We start from the raw sequence: 18,028 nt of genomic DNA, 5'->3' as shown, positions 1-18,028 counted from the left end.
TAGCTGTGAAAAAAAAAAAAAAAAAAAGCTTTTTTTTCCCTTTTTATTTTTTCCTTTTTTTTTTTTTTCCCTTTTTTGTCTTAGCAAAAGGTAGGATTCTGTATTTAGGAGCTGGAAAAGCTCCCTTTTTTAATTGCACACCTCTGCTACATAGGTTAAGGGGGTTTGCACTTAGATAAAGACATTTTATATGCATTATCAGTGTTGAGGTTATGAACAGCTTTTCAGAATTAATGAGAAGGAAATTCTCAAAGATCCAGGGCTCAGATGGTAACGGTATTAAAATAGTTTATTGCTTATTTTCAGATACCTTTCATACACATACTTTTTGGAGGGCTAAATAACGTGTTAAAGATTGTGAGGTATGAGATACTACTGTAAGTGTGGCCATATAAGACCAGAAGACAGATAAATACTGAAATCAAAAATGGCATCATGTTTGTGATGAAAATTTAATATCCACATACAGTGCCCTGTAACAGAAGTACTTTATAACCCTTGAAAAACAAGCACAAGGCAGGACAGAAAGCCTCTCTGAAGTGACAACATGGTGTTGAGTTTCAGTTCTTTTCTCTGGTAAACCAGGGAAAACCTGGGGTAAGCTGGAGTATTACGCACAGAGATGCTTCTCCATCCCTCTGGTCTGCAGAACTTCTCCACACTGCCCTACTGGGCCTTGGAAGGAAAGGCTGCTGCTGCTGCTTCTGCAGTGTTTTTCCTGTCCAGCCCATTCTGCAGCAGTGTGAGATCCATCTGGACCTCCTGGTAATGACGAAGTGCATAATTTAGTCTTATATTTGCACTGCGGGAACAGTGATGCAGGGAGTTGGGGACAACGAGGGGACTTTCAGCACAAATCCATTTGCTAATAAGCAAAACTGATAAGCAAAACCACAAAGGGCATGCTACTTAAATAGACCTGAGGTTTTAGCTGCTATAAAGTTTCCCTGCTGTGAAAACATGTGAATTCCTTTGCTTTTACAAAAGTAAATCTTCTTGTAACGCTACTTATACTTAGTTCCATGTAATACAAGAGCCTGGATGACAGCTTTGCATTATGTTAATGTTTTTACAATCTCCTCCATTTAAAAGCTTCTTCCTTTTCAGTCCTCCAGCCCCTTCCACATACCTACTGTAAGAAGCTTAGTGTCATCAAAATACTCAATTCTGTTCTTATTTCTATCATTGTAAGTGAGGAGTAATTATCAAAAGACTGAAGTTGCCCTTTTTTTAAGATAATTATCACAAGAATTCTACCCTATTGTTGTAGTGGTCCAGAGGGTCAGGCCTCATGAGTTTCAACATATCAGTATATGCTACAACATAGGTAGGTAGGAAATACAGGAAGAATCACGTTTGCAAACAGTGGATATTCCAAAATCCAGAATCTAAAACATACTGCGGATTAGAGAGAAATGAATCAGATAAGACTGGAGATCAGAGAGTGAATCTCACATCGCCGAGTTCGTCAGAGATTCATTTTTGGTTAAGAAGACAAGAATGGTTTTCTCAAACTTAGGAAGCATTACACTGGGTGCAAAGTGGCATTTTACACTGGGTGCAAAAGTGGTATTTCACAGGCATTCTGGCAACAAGAATGAAGGAGATAAAAGAGCTTTCCACATTTTTCCACCTTGTACTGCAGTTCTTGTAAGCGTGTTGTCGGAGAGCCGTTTCTGCCTACTTTAAGACCTTGATGTTGTCGGAGAAGCCAAAAAAGACCTCAGTCAATGCACATCAAGCACTTCTATTTAGATATCATCACTGAGAGTGATTGTCTTGTCAATAACTGTGGAGAATTCCAGGAAGACATCTGCTCAAATAACAGCAACAAATTATGAGATATGGGAAGATTTCCATATTAGAAAAAGCAAACAAACAAAACATTAAGGCTGTTTTACTTCGGAGAGGAGAAAAGTAAGATGTAATACAAAAGAGGTACGTAAGGGATTGAATAATATGTAAAAATGGATTTTTCTATTTACCCATGCCTATTTATCCTTTCAAAGGACACATGCAATGAAATTAAAAGACAACAATCAAAACTGATAGAAGAAAGTACTTTAGATAGTGGAACTCATTATAACAAGATACATTCACCAGTGTTCAAAGCAGAATCAGAGTGCTTTAGAGACCCCATAGGACAATACCCATGTGCATTACTTATTTTGATCTTCTCACTCAGTGCTAGGTTAAATGTGCAATTCACAAAAGTCAGTTCCTGTGCAAAGAATTGTAGTTGAGGAAAACAGCCAGAAGAAGTTAAGACTAAACAATCCCAGTGCACTGTACAGCAGAGCTGGAAGAATTTTGTAATGTGAGAGATTCTAATAGGATCTAAGGGGACCAAAGTGAATTGCATTACTGCAGACAGTAATGTAACAGAGAAGGTAGAATGTTAGATTATTGATGAGGACAGAGGATGGAGATTACCTGAGGGTGTCAGCAGATGATTCACAAAATACATTTTCATCTAATCTTTCTACTTTAAAGCAAGGAGGGAAAAAAAAAAAAAAAAAAAAAAAAAAAAAAAAAAAAAAGTAAAAAAAAAAGTTGCTCAGAAGTTAGTATTCATTAATATCCACTGCTTTAGAAAAAGACAAAAAAGACCACAATGACTTTGTTGATCCCATCAAAGTGCGGTGTATTGTGTTCGCCTTGCTCTTTCCTAACCTGCAAGAACACAACTGGGCTGAGCTCTCAAGGTTTCCTGATGAACCTACAAGTTGCTACAGGCAAAGGGTGCCTGGTCATGTTGTTCTGTAGGGGAAGCCATGACTTATCTTCCCCATGCCTTGCCAGTCTCTTCCCAGCCTATTGAAGAGCGTTTTCTACTGCATGGCTGGAGAAACTCAGCAACTCTCCGACATTTCACCATGGCTCAGACATGACAGAGTGAGTCCTCTGTGTTGCTGCTAAGCCAAAACTCACTTTGGTGGATGTGATCATTAACCTTCACCGATTCTCAATGCAAGTCATGCCTGCAAAGTAAAAAAAAAAAAGTAAAACAAAAAGTAAAAAAAAAAAAAAAAAAGGCAAACTACCTAAATATACTTTAACATTCTTAACATGTAAGTTGTTTTCCAGTTCTACTAAATTCTTTCTTGACTGGCTTTAGCTAAGGAAGAAATCAAATCTGATTTGATTACAGCCACTGGAGGAATATTCCAGATCTTGAATTCAGCTGTGGTAATTGGAAACTTTTCTTGTAAAGGAATGATCTAAATTCATCTAAGAGATAACTTCAATGCATTCAGTCTTATGAATTCACAAATGGTACAGATACAATCAGCCAATACAGTATTAGATTTATACCCCTAGAAGGTTCCTGGGCTCTCTGTTAATCAATTCAAAAGAGGTAATACATTCCTTTGTGTTTTACTTTTTTTTTCCTTTTTTTTTTTTCTTCTTTTTTTTCCTTTTTAAATTATCTTAGATGGAGACGTTGCCCCAGCAAAGTTTTTGCCTGAAACAAAATTCTTCTAACCAAGTTATAAACCCCTGAAAATAGGGGGTTTATAATGGGACTGCTGATAGACCTTTAACAATAGCGTTGTGAATTGCGCTGCTATAATTAATGATACTTCAGAAAGATTTATGGTCCTTAGACAGAGATAAAACAGAAATATCATTGCTTCTTTGCCTCCCATCATTTTATCCTCTATGAAATTTTATGTGAAATAAGTCAAATGAAAAATGTAAGCTCTTAATCTTTTCCCAGAGTCCTGTCTCTCACTTGATGAACACTTTTGTAGAATAAATTAGAGCATTTTATTCCTTATGCATGTATAGCTTTGTATTTAAAAAGCAAAGAAAAGAACTTTGGTAGGTTGGCAGAGCAAGTCAAGATGATACTAGCGGAGGACACAGAAACTACCAACTCTTCTTGCCAAGTCTTCTGCCACCCCAGAGATGATGGCTCTGGCCCTGCAGGAATCCAGAGCAGCCGGCTGGGCAGCGTCCGACCGGGCTCCCGTCTGCTGCAGTGGATGTGGAAGGTTGGCAGTGATGGGCTCTAGCTGCAGCAGCGATAGCACAGACGCCTGAGCAGAGAGCCAAAGATTGGGGCTTGATTACAGTTGATAAATACCTTTGTGTTGAGAAAATGCAGGATACTAAATGGTTGTTTATTATAACTGGAAAGGGCATAGCAAGAGCCAGCTGCTAGAAACTGAAGCTAGAAGAATTTGAATTAGAAATTAGGAACCACTGGAACCAGCTCTTAAAGGAAAAGGGAAATCTCCATTTTCCAGCAATTCCAGAGGAAAATGAGGAGCTGACTAAAGACATGCCCTTGTCAGAACAAAACTTATTTTAGCCAAACAGAAAGAAAAGTGACAACAAAGAGCCAAGGCCCATCTCCCACACCTCACAGCCGGTGCTTGCACACCCCAACCTTTCCCAGGGCTGGGAGTCCTCCTGCTGGGGAGGCCCAGAGGGCAAAGGCAAAGCCTGGGCTCCAAGCTCCTCAGTGTGGTCTTTGCTGAGCTACTTCTGAGCATCAGACACCAGCCTTTTTGGGGAAAAGCCTCACCTTTGGGCAGCCAGGCTAGTGCAGCAGCTGAATAGGCAGCTGAGAAATCACAGTTTGGGGCATGGGCCATCTGAAATGGCAGTTAAAGCCCCAAATCGATCACATCCCATTGTAGGCCCAGGCTCTGGCTTCTGTTAGCCTCAGCCAGCTCAGATGGCATCTAGCTGCTTGTTTTTTCAAAAGCCTCTCTGCAGTGTGGCAGGAGTTTTGTCCCCTTGCCCATTAAAGTAGCAGTGTTTGAGCATCTTCCATGTTAATTTGACAACAGCAAAGTCACTAGAGAACCTGAAGGACTTTCTGGCTGGCTTGTTTTCTGTTAAAATTGTAGTGTGGTGTTCTATTAGAGAAGAAAACTGAAATTCTTTCTTTAAATAATATCTGAAGTTACCCTGTCTAATAGGGTGCTCTGAGATCTATGCTCAAATTCCTCATAAATTATAGCATTACTCCTTTAAAATTTCTCCAATCCATCAGGAACAGAGAAAGATTTTTTTTTTTTTTTAAACAAGAACTTTTGGTTTTCAATGGAATTCACTCTGGAGGGCAGAACTTTTTTTTTTTTTTTTTTTTTTTTTTTTTTTTTTTTAAGGAAGATTTGTAAAGGGGCAGGAGTGTGGCTATTATTAGAGTCAGTCCTAAAGAAAATCATCAAATCCTTTAGAGCACTAGGCAGATGTAGGCTAGAAAGCATAACAGGATGGCATAGAGCAGCCCATATAGCAACAGAGAGAAAATGGAGCAGGAAGAAAGAAAAAAACGGAAACCCAAAAAGAAGAGCAGATGCCAATTAGAATTCTTGCAGTCTGCAGCAAGGGGTGAATGTAAGAAGCCATAGGAAAAGAAAGGGGTGAGTGGATTAGCGTTAATCACAGACAGAGGAAGTAGGAAAGGTTTTAAATGAGCTTTAAAAAGCAAAAATTGAGTTAGCAGCTCAGAAGAGAATTCCAGACCCAGCAAGTGTGGGAGCAAAAATAAAATGCAGAATACCAGGAGATATATCTGAGTCTAAGCAATTAAGTTCGTATGGTAATAAGAAATTTTTTGGAAATTGAAGCTTTTCTCTCTCTCTCTTTCTGTCCACCATCACCACCCCCAGCTCCCTTCTAAGGACAGCACTGTTTTGCTTATCCTAGTGAAAGGGTGCATTTAGTGTTAGAAGAAACTGACTCCAATCTGAAGTCTTTTTCACTGTCTAATGGTACATACATACAGCACCCTGTCACAGGAAAAGCCAAGCAATAATTTGCCCAGGCACACAGTCCACAATTTGCCTGTGGAGCTAAGTGAGGTACACCAGGTGAGATCTGGCACAGCATTGCGCAGTGTTTGCTTAACAGCTTCAAGTTGTCTAAAGACCTTGGGGTTGAAGATGAATTCCAAAATCTGCTACTGCCACCACCAACTTCAACACATCTCAGAGCAGGATGGCTGGGCAGTGAGGGCAGGGGTTCTCCTTACAGCTGTGGGGTATGAAACATCACTTATCATTACTGTGCTGCTGTGCTGCCTGTAAAATAAGAAAGGTAACAGCCACTGATGAAAAATAACAAAAATAAACCACACACAAACAACAACAGCAACAACAAAACACATCACAGGCTATTTGTTCTTACAAGCTGCAAAATACTACCATTAAGAAATCCAATTTCTAGCTCTGGATTTATCTGCAGCATAAGAAAGAATAGCACAGTGTTTGAGTACAGGTCTTTTACATTTGAATCATCGTTTAAAGGTTAATGAGGAAACTATGGAAAGGTTGTTTCCTCATTAGTTAAACACTTTCTTTTTAAAAGCTCTATGTATTCATAGCATATTATGAGTTTATCATTTGCTACAGAAAACCTTGATCAGTCCCTTTTTCATTTGCTTGTATGACATCATTTTCAACAAATGCAGTCCAGGCCTCCGCTTGAGTCATCGGTCCTGGATCTCTGTGTCGCTGGGTGCAGTGGTATTGCAGACACGTACACTGAGCCAGCTTGGGCTAGCTTCATGCTCTCATGCTGGCTTTGTGCTGGCTGCTGAAGGACGGACGGTGCTGGATCCATGTGGCAAAGTAACCCATAGAGGTTACAAGGAAGGAGCACTGCCATGAAGGGCTTTTAGTAGCATCACTGAATTCAAACATCCTAGAGGCCGCATCCTCGTTCTCTGCACTGCGATATATTTTGGAGGTGACAGCAACCCTTCTGACATGGCAGAAGATGGATCCCACCTTACAGCCTCCAACCCAGCCATGCTGTGTGTGGTCCCATGGGGAAAATTGAACTCTCAGGGAACAGAAAACCAGAAATTTGCTCCATCTCCTTGCTCAGTGCCAGGGCCATGTGTGCCAGCTTTTCCAGCCTGACAGGACTCTTTTAACAACCAAAGTTACACACAACCCCCTCTGAAAGCAGGGCTCCACGACAGAAACGCCTACACAGCTGTAGCAGCCACTTCTCAAATGTGCTGCTGCTTATGAACCGCAAGAATAATATGGCGAAATGTGCCGACTTTTGCAGTTTTCTCCTCTTTTGTTGAAACTAATGAGTCACGATTAGAGTAATGCTTTTCTGTGACTCTGAAACCATTTTGCTTAATGAGGTACTAAGTCTTTATAATTAGGCCCAGAAGGGAACTGGGACGTGGCCCCTTAAGAGCAATAATTATTTAGGTTATTTATGGTAATAAAAAATTGAAAATAGGAATTCTTCCTCAGAATGTGACTATTTATTCTTTTACATATTGCCTAACAGGCAATTACCCTATTAAGGCAACGTTTTGTTGCTAAAGACATTAATTGAAATGTAAATTAAATGTAAATCAGCTAATTAAATTGATATGTAATGAACTTGTCATGCAGGCCTTTGAGATCAGATGCATTTTGCTAATAAACAAGTGTTACAGTGGTGCCATTGCTCACTGGAGTTAAGGTTGTTTAATGCGTTGCGTCTATAACACTCTCCCTCCCCAAATTCAGAGGTTTGGATTGTGTTGTTAGAGCCCAGAACGAAGCTGGCGCTGGGCAGGTCCCAATTACTCCCTCCAATTATCTCCTGATCGGCCTCCTTGCATGGCAAGGTGTCCTCCCACTGACTGGCGCTGCACTGCCCACCTGCCTGCAACCCAAGCTCTGTCTGTCCCTTCTGCTCCCCAGAAGGGGTAAAACTCTTCATAAAGCCCCTCTGCAGGACAAGTGCTGCCATGTCTGATGGCTTTTTTGCCAGGTTAGAGCCCATGGCTGGTGGTGCCAAGGCTGTGGCCTACAAAGCGGGTAGACATCCAGGCCGTGTCTCACTCAGGTGTCCCTCATTCACAGTTTAAGCAGATACCTCTGCCTGCAAGCATGTGTGCTCTTTTGCTGCCTTATTTTTAGGGCAGTCACCTCTCCACCAGAGTTTTTAAAAAGCATTTGAAACACGTGCAGTGGCTGCTGCTTGTTGACACCATCACCTCCCAGTTAGCTTTTCTCTCCTGGTTGTCATATCACTGGTTGATTTTGACTTGAAGCTGTGGGGATGACAATATTATTTTTGTCCCTGTGCTCTGTGGCTGGTTCAGGAGGGGCAGTGAACCGTCACTGCAGTGGGAGGATAACTAGACATTCCTGAAATACAAATAAATAAAATAAGAAATGAAGCAACCAAAATTTGCTTGGAGATTATGTCGACAATGTAGAAGGTGAACATCACAGCCGACACCATCAAGTGAATCCAGCAATAGGAGGCTGAGCCAGGATAACCTTCTGTGCTGTCCATAACACACGAGTAACCTTAATCATTCAGGTGTGAGCTTACGTCAAACTGGAAATTAGGAGGAAGGGATATGAAACTATCACTTCTCACATGAAACTATCAGTTTTCCTGCAGCTACATTTTGAACCAAACCCACTGAAATTTCTGGAATAAATTTTGGCCCTGTTTGAAGGTATCATGGAGAATAGAAGCCCCTCCCCTGCCAGAAACACAAACAAAACTCACTGTCTACCATTATACAACACTAAAGCAAATGTCACATATTTTGCTTTTGAAAAAGCCCTGGTCAGCACCTTATAAAATCTACTGTCCACTTCCATTCAAATCATGCGAACATTTTGTGTGCATAGTCATAAAGCTGACAGAAATGTGGCAAAATAGGCTGTGAAAGCAAGAGAATAGAAGTACAGTTTGGAGTTGCTGAAGTGCTTTTGCAGAAAGTTTTCCTGGACACGTTGTACTATCATTGCACGTGACCATTCACATGTAACTCTGTCTTGAATAAGCCTGATGCTGCATTTATAACTTCTACCCAGAGAACCTTCCACCCTGCAGTCCTTCAGGGCCTGGGATATTTAATAAACATGTCAACTACCACTCTTCTTCAGCTCGAATGCAGCATCTTGTTTTTTTCCTGCTGAAGAACACTCCAGTTTGAAGTTTACAGAGCAATTAAAGACCCTCACGGGGCCCCTGATATGTAGAGATTGTCAGCATATGTAGATTAGTAATTGTCAAGTTTCTCCCTACGGCCGAAGAGCTCTTAGTCAAATTCCAGAGATCATCAAGTATTCAGATTTCAGTGGGCTTTGTGTCATACACAACACAGTGGCATAATTAAACTACAGTGCTTCTTTTCTAATAAACTTTTGGATCTGGCTATGTTTCTATTAATTTCTTTTAATTAGCTATGATCAGCAAATAAAAATGAACATCAATCTAAAGCTGCAACTTTGCAGCTTCCAAAAAGACGCCCTGGGAACAGCTTTTTCTTCTAAACCACTGAGGTTTGGGGACCACACTTGCTGATGTGACTTGCAAAGGCCTGATGTAGAATTAAAACCAACAGACAAGGGGAGAAGATTTCTCTGGTTGCTTTTCAGCTGATGTGTGCCCAGGTGACTGAATGATGCTGCCACCTTGAATTTCATTGACCCCCTGGCCTAGCTCAAATTTTAGTATGTTCTTCACTAGATGCTTTGTCTTTGGATGTTGATCTAGATAGAAAGTGAAAAAATACTTGGTTTAGAGGTCAGAGAAATAAGTTAATTAGTATAAGGATCCTCACAATGCAGACCCATGCTGTAAGGGTCTATCACAGCATCCTTGTTGATCCCACTGCCCCACCAGGGCAGTTCTGTTCTACCAGGCAAATACACATCTGACTTTAATATTCACTTGGTTAAGTGCTGAAGAGGAATTGTGCCAGTTTGCTTCTTGCATGGTCAAACCCTTGAAAATTGAATGGCTGCTCTAGTACAGTAGTCCCTGGAAGGCACAGTGTAACAAGAGAAAATGGATGAAGCTTTCATGCAATATGACTGGGCTGTGCATGTTCTGCCAGCTGGATCCTATGCTGTGGTCCCCACAGATATTGCATTGTGGACTCTGGGCTGGTACAATGTGTAGGTCATTGGTCTGCATCCACAGTTTGGGCCCCACTCCATCAATCTGTGTACATTTGTAGACAAAGCCTGTGGTAATTTGTTATAAATGAGTGTGGAGTTTTTGACATGTAAACAGATTTTTTTTTAAAGCCACATGTGGGAGCTGAAATTTTAATTCCTAATAAAATAAAATAATTAAAAAAAAAAAAAAAGGACATTGAAATTGTGCAGGCAGTTTTAATAACCTTTGCTACAGCATGCTAAATAAGGGTTCTGTTGTTACTCAGGAGGAGCAGATCATTTCCATGCTGTTCACACCTTCTGGGTGTAGCAGAGGACAAACTGGTCATGCTAGGAAATCAACAGAGATCTTTTGTTAACATGAAGCTGCCCAAGCACGTGTGTGTGTGTGTGTGTGTGTGTGTGTGTGTGTGTGTGTTCTTGCACACTCACACACACATAAGCAGTGCAAGCAGTGTTCTCTTCTCAAATGGGGCTACCTGAAAATAGCCTAAAATGCCCCAAGAGGGATTGTGTCCAGGAGAAAACTCTTTGTTATCTATCTCTATTACTGTACTTGCACAGCAGTTCTGGGTGTGTAAATCCCATTTTATTTGTCACAAATTACACAGAGCTCCAGTGCGGGATGTTGGCAGCTCTGAAGACTGACATCTTTCACTCACCCCACCAAAGGCAGCCAAAGCTTCCCCATCTCAACACTAAGGATGATCTGAGGCCAGTGGTAGTTTCAGAGTGGCTTTCTGCAGTCTTAGGCTGAATTTAAAGCGTTCATTTTTCCTCCAACCTCTACTGTCCACATCCCCATGCTCCTTTATGGGCTAAATCTTCATTTTACAAAAATCACTTAAATTCTTACTATTGGTAGCTACAGCCCTGGACCAGAAGTGACTCTTCTCTGCTTGGCCCACTGTATATACATCATGCTTTTTTCTCTTCCCGAGACCTGTTTTTATGCGAGGGCATGAAAACTGGATCCAAGCAGCATGAACAAAGTTTGGGTTTGAATAGTAGCCCAGGAGGAGAATCTGAAGGTAAAAGCATCCTGATAACAAGAAGAAGGAAAAAAGATAGAAAAAAAAAAAAAAGAAAGAAAGAAAGAAAGAAAAAAGAAAAACCTCCTCACATTCTTCTTATGATGATACATCTCAAAATTATTAATTTTGCTTGTCCTGTATCATATCTCAGGGCAAGCTACTTTTCCCGACTGAATTGCAACGTGGAGTTTGGTTCGGTGGGCTTAACTGAAGCGTGGCTATCTGGAAAAGGCAGTGCTATCTGTAATAAAGTAACTCCTTCAAATTTACTTTCTTGATCTTGTACTTTGGTTGGGCTGCCAGAGTCTTAATGCCTGGAAAAGTATCTGTCACCCAGGGGCCCTCATTTTAAAGGGCTGCAGGTTTTTAGGGGCTGGATGGCGTCATATCCCTGCATCAATTTTGTCAATGTATTCCTGAGAGCGAGCCAGCCTGAGCTGTGTGCTAATTTCTCATCTCGTCTTCAGCTGATGGCAGTCCTGGCTCAGCGAGATTTCGGTTTTGCTCACTGGATGCTTCTTTCCCTGCCCTCCCTGAGCTATATTTTCTAAGCACCAATTTCACTCCAAAATTAAAGATGAAATTTAAAGATTAGGGGCTGCAGGATTTTTTTTTTTTTTTTTCCAAAGGCATTTCGATGTCTCATACCCATTGATTGAGTTAGGTATCTAAATCATCCAGGACAATCTGGCCCCTATGCCAAATTATATGATGTAAATGGCCAACTAGACTTCTGAAATGCTCTCCATTTTAATTGCCTGACATGATTAGTAGTACACGTAACAACTGCATCGTACGTGGGATGCGTAGGGTGTCATGCGTATGGATCCCACTGCCCAGCTTGGACAGAAGTGCTAGAAATACCAAATACCACTGGTGCCAGTCTTAGTCCCAGTCAATTCTAATTACTTCAGTTGTCTGACGCCAAATTCAGACGTACCATGGTGTAACTGAGGTCAGGATACAGTACATGATTCTTATCTTAATACCACTTTAGTACTGTAAAGGTCAAACTGTGCATCATCTGAGGAGAGGAGGTCAGGGCTTTGTTAATTATTCTTTGCATTCCTTGAACAAAGGGATGAAGATTGTCTCTGCTGACGACTGTTCTTCTGTACTGCATATTTAATCTTAAAAGCAAAGAATAATGGGGGAGCCATTTCTGCAATAAATTTTGTGTGGGAAATCTTCAAATTTGCCTTGCTGGGCTCTACAGGCAGCAAGGTTGAGGCAGAAAGCTACAGCACGTGCTGTGCCAAACTTTAGCTGTACCAGCCCCTTTCCAGTATGTTAGGTAGAGACAGTGAAAAGCTGGGTTCCGACGCTATTTTTAGTTAAACTTGGTTCACCATTGTACATATTTTTATGGGTTACCTGTTCTCATGAACTGCATCCATTTCCAGGCTGCCGTCCTAGAAGCCCACGCTCACAAGACATCAGTTTGTTCCGGCTCTTAAGGCTGTAAGCAAAATCATCTCTAAAACCAGAAAGTGACCCCAATCCGTATTCATTCCTCTAGTTTCCTTTCCTGATACCCCTAAAGTGTTAACTGCTGAAAGCAGGAACATGAAAACCCACCATCGTGAGAGCTGATTGAAATTCAGCCCACTGTGTCACCCATAAACAGGAAATAAAGAATACATGGCTGTGATTAATTGTCTATAAATGGCTGTTGCTGCCTTCCCCTGTACCATACAAACACAGCCCGTATATTTATCCAGCTCACCAAAAGACTAACAAGCAGATCACTGATGTTTGTCAGGATGGGGGATTTAAGCAAATACATAAAGTGGGGGCTCTGTGCTTGCGTGTATGTAGACGTGCACTCACATCTGCCTTTCTGTTTGATTTCCAATATTCATGTGAAAATCAGAGAATATATTTTTATAAAGGTGTATTTGTCAATAGGTCAAAATACATTGAGACATCAAATTATAGCAATGGAAGATTTAGTTAAGGATTTGTGTGTGCGTGTGTGCGCGACATTAGACACATCAATCTGTAGGGACTGATACTAATAATACTATTAATAAAGAGCAGTTTTCTGCTGTTATGCTCTGTAACTTGGCCAAATCTGAGACCTGCAGAATCACTGGAAATATAAAAATCCTGTGATACACCGAAACTAAACCTGGGGTTTGCAGCACTGGTGGGTAGAGGCTGTTTTTAGCAGTCGCGAACGCACCTTCATTAAAGCACCAGCTTGCCTGTTCGTGGTTCAGCTGAGCTCACCGGAGCGGAGCTGCCTGCTCTATTGTCTCCCTGGCAAAGCGCAGGAGCAGCTCTCATTTGCTGTGATTTACAGTCCAGGGGCTGCTGCCGTGGACAGCGTGCTGCCTCCCGCCCCTCCGGCCTCTGCTGCAGCTGGATGCTGGGCACAGCAGGCGTCTCTCTCAAAATTTGGCTGCACAGGTGTTGTGGTTGCTGTGCTGGTGCAGGAGTGGGAGGTGACACTCTGGAGATTCGGTCCCTCTAGCCCCGTCTTCCTTAACGTCTTTAAGCAATCATTTGCTTTCTGACTGTCCCAGTTTCCCTAGGTGTTAAGAAGGCCTGAAGAACCACCAGCCTCTGTAGAGATGTTGCGGATCAAGGAGTGAAAAATGCTGCAGGAGACCTGGATATTACTATTATTACACTACCTGCTGCTGAGCAATGGTACAATAGCCAGGAATTGATATGAGAAACAGGAAACAGAATCCCAGCATGGAAAGATCTTGAGAGCATCCTGTCCAACCCCTCTGCTCAAGGCAGGTCTTCTGGAGCAGATTGCCTAGGACTGTGTCTTGGTGGGTTTTCAATCTGTACAAGGATGGAGACACCACAACTTCCAGGCCATTAGCAGAGGCTGTCTAGCCGCAGGGAGCCCTCCCTCGGCCTCCCTCCCTGTTGTAAACCACAGTGATTATCTCCACCACCACCAAAAGACAGCTCCTTCAGAAATAAATAAATAAATAAACAAAGCTCACGCCTAAAGATGTTATCATGCATAATTCAGGGGAAGAAATCCATACTGCATTTAAAAGATTACATCTTATCATCCAGGGTACTTATTAGCTTGATGATTTAAAAGTACACGGGGATAGAGTCTCTCCCATGATTTTGCACTGGTGTCAGTGCAGTTGTGCTGATGGACGATTCGCCCTGCAGCCCTGCTTGGGACAGAACTGCTTTTCTGTGCCAGAACTTGCCCAGATGGAATCGGGATGGACCCGATGCATGGTGGGCAGCACAACAGCCCCAAAAGTGCTCTGGGGCAGCCAAGAACTGAATGTGTTGGACATGCTTGTCTTTATCAAGTGCAGAAATGCTGGGCTAGTCCATAGCACTGCTAATATAAATTCTTGGGATTGTCATCATTATTTGCATTACTTCACCTGTAACTTCTCACCCAGGGAGTTCACAGTAAGAAAGGATTTTGCCCTGCATGCATTTCAGCATGACTTTGCAGTCCCATAATCAGCGTAAGGCATTACAAAAGCATCTGAGGGTTGTTGCTGCCCCTGGCCATCCCCTCCGTATCAAACACAGACAGGACACTGGCCACCAATGTGCTGATAAACTGCTGGCAGAGGTGCTGCAATGTGCTTCTCTTTGTCCCTCTCAGTTGTGCCTTCGGTCAAGTCTAGTGTTTTGAACCTACAGCGGCTGCCTGCAGCATGAACATGTTTTTATTACAAACTGCAGGTATCTGGATACTGAGAGAGTAAGGAGGCTGGAACAAAATTCAGACAACTTTACCCTGGCCACCGCTGGCTGCTCTGACAGCCCTTGATATTTCACAGGACAGGTTCCTCATCTCACAGCATGCCCTCCTTTTAACCTGGCACATCCCATGCTAAATGGCACTCTAACACAAAACAGGGCTTGCGTTTCCACTTCTGGCCCCACACTGTGCAGCTAGCCACCATTTTTCTAAATCGATGAAAACATTTTTTTTTTTTTTCCAAACTATACCTGAGGTGCTCTCAATTCAGCACAATTGACCCAGAAGGTGCACACCCTGCTCCTGATCACAGCGAGGGTCATGGGGGTTTCTGGGGTTCTTCTCCATGCAACTTCTCACGAAATCTGCATCATCTCACAGATCCCACATTTGTATCTTGGGCATGGAACTAACTAATTACCTGGGGACTGTGATGTTTACATCCATTTCAGTCAGAAACCCTCCGATGTGTGGTTCAGGATGTCTCAGGATAGCTGAGTGATAGCTCAGTCCAGGAAAAAGGGACGTACCAAACAAGCAACATAATAGTGACAGAAGAGAAAATAATTTGCAGAAACCTTTCTCCCCATTTTTTTCAAGGCTGAGACACGTGAATCAACTCAGTTTAACAGCCACTATTAATTACCATTTACCCTCTGCTAGCACTGCTGTGGGAGCATCTGTGATGTGTTCACCAAGCACCCATTGGCATTGCTCAGCTGGGTGCTGGGCTGCATGGGGTCTCGTTCACTTCCCTGGCTCGGTGTCCTACTGCAACTCACTTCACAGCTGCCTGAGTCTTGGGCCACCACGTGAGAAATGAGTGTTTCCTCACGTGGAAAAGAAGCTGTATAAAGCAACTTTCGTATGAGGTAGGCTTACTGTGGGGTTTTGAACGGTAGAGATGAATCACAGAAAGGAATATTGTGCTATTTATCCTAAATCTTGCAGCATTACATCCATGGAAGGGCTGAGCATTCAAGATTTGAAGATCACTTAAGATTTGCGGGGTGATGTCCTGGCTTCATTTAGAAGAAAAGCAAAGCCATTCTTGACCTGGAAGGTTTCACCCTACCCTCAGTGTTGAGCTGCAAGCTCTCCAAGGGCTGCTCCAGTGCTAACAGCATCCCTCTGTTCTGAGCATCTTCCTGAGCTAAAGTTAAGTCGTGCTTCTCCACCTTCTTTCTCTCCTCTTCCTCCTACTTCTTCATCAAGCCTGCCCAGACACACTGTGTATTTTCTACTTTGTGACTCAGGATCAGCTGCTCAGACTCCTTGGGAGTGTGACAGAGCTGTGACCAACCAAGAGGGAAAGGAATCTGCCTCAGGGGAGGAAGAAATGAAAGCGCTGAGTACAACATGGATTTGCCAGAAAATAACTTCCCCACCAAGGACCACACTCTGCATTCAGCAAAGCAAACAAGAGCTAGCAGCCTCTACATTTACTGCAGCCCAGCTCAGTAAGGTGGCATCTCCCAACTGCATCCCATAACGTGGGTAACAAAGGACCTTAAAAAAAAAAAAAAAAGACACCTCTAGAAATTCCTTCATTCTTCCTTGAAATGGGGCGTAAATGCTGCAGAAAAATCCCCAGTAGTCTTCATGGTACAGCCAGGGAGTGAAACCAAAAAATTGCCTGCCTTCACCTAGCACCAAAGGGAAATGTGTACAGATCCCCAGCATTTGTTCAGGCTGCTTTGGCTGAAGGCACCCAGTGTAACAGCGCTAAATGTGCAAAATGAACAGGGGACTCCTTACCCTCAGTATAATTTTGTGCATGCAGTGGGGGATCACAGGAGGATATTGGCTCCCTTCTGACTGTGAGAAAGACTTCTTCCCCAGTGGCAAAAGTTGCTGTAGCTCTTTATTGATCTTCCAAACACTGGCTGGTAAGAAAATCTTCCTTCATACACCCAGGCGCTTGATGCTGCTGCTTAAGTTAGAGCTGGGTGGTTTCTATTTCCACTATTTCCAGAGAGTAAAGTTCAATCCTTACTGGAAAAGCAACATTTTAACATATTTTTTAATATTTAACAAATGTTTTTAATGATAAATAACTTCTTTAATGAACAATTTTATGAAAAAAGAGGCCATGATTTCGAATCTTTTTAAAGTACATCACTGATCAGTGCCCATGAGCTCAGCCTCCCTTGTGCTCCCATCACAGGAGGATTCAAACCCCTCCAGATTTGCTCTCTCTAAAGCGTTATCTTCCTTCTGAGTGTGTTAGTCTGCCATGGAGAGGCGCAGGAAATATGGAATAAATCCCAGTTCCCTGAATTAACCAGCTCTGACAACCCCTGGCTGCCGTACTGCTGCGGTGCAGCTCCCATCGGATGCCCTTGGATCTCTGCTTGGAGCACCAGATGGGGCAGAACATGAGTGATGAGAGGAGCTCCTGCAGGCCCAGGTGGAACCAGGGGAGGATGTAGCAGAAGGATGTTTCGTGTCTGAGCTGAAATCTCCTCTCACATACCACAAACATGCAGGCCACAACACCCTTACCTCCAGGGAAGAGCCGAGATGATGGTCCCCTCTGCTGGGATGGCAGCCTGTGGCTGCAGGAAGCCTTCCAGGCTCTTCCATGCCTGAAGATGGCCCAGTTGTGTTTACACAGAGGTACTGAGCAAGTCAGCAGGCTGTGGGCCATCCTCGCCCTCTGAAAGGTTCACACTTACACAGCACCGTGTAGCCCCGGCCTTGCAGAGACCCCGTGAAGTTGCTCTCTGCTGTTAACCTGGCGCTACGGCCCACTGCATACCGGTACTAAAGCACAGGGAAAAACCTTAATCAACTCCTGCAAAGTTCTTTGAAATCTCTTTCTGTGTGAGGACAGAGAGGCTTTAAGGGGACAAAAATCAGCTCCTTTACCAGCCATGCCAAATGTTTTTAGCAGCCTCCAGTACAAAAGGAGGCACAGTGAGCTCTGCTTATGAATCATTACCATCCAGCACTGTGCTTCAGGCTGCAGAGGAAACTGGTTTAACTTAGTTTATGTGAAAAGGAGATAGACACACACACACACACACATTTATAAAGCACACAAACATATAATACAGGAGCCAGAGAGAGAGTCTGTATCTACATTTATGATATCTTCCTGCACCAGGTAAGGAAAGCATCTTTTTCCTTTTAACCAGGTGCTGTACATACATTGTTTCCTTGCAGTCTATCTTCAGGTTATAGCAGTTCACAAGGTTTTTTCTGCAGATGTGTTATTCAATTACTTCAGGGCTTTTCCATTTGTAATATTATGAAGCAATGATAGCCAGCAGACTTCACCTGTCTTTTAGAGATAGCCAGCCTGGTAATTTTAACTCTGCCCATTTTATCCACACCAGTAAATCTCATAACATGGTTATAGAGAGATTCCAATTTTTGTAGAACCTTCT

This window comes from Aythya fuligula, chromosome 8, assembly GCF_009819795.1.
Source record: "Aythya fuligula isolate bAytFul2 chromosome 8, bAytFul2.pri, whole genome shotgun sequence".
Taxonomy (NCBI): Eukaryota; Metazoa; Chordata; class Aves; order Anseriformes; family Anatidae; genus Aythya; species Aythya fuligula.
This window is presented reverse-complemented; position numbering follows the sequence as displayed.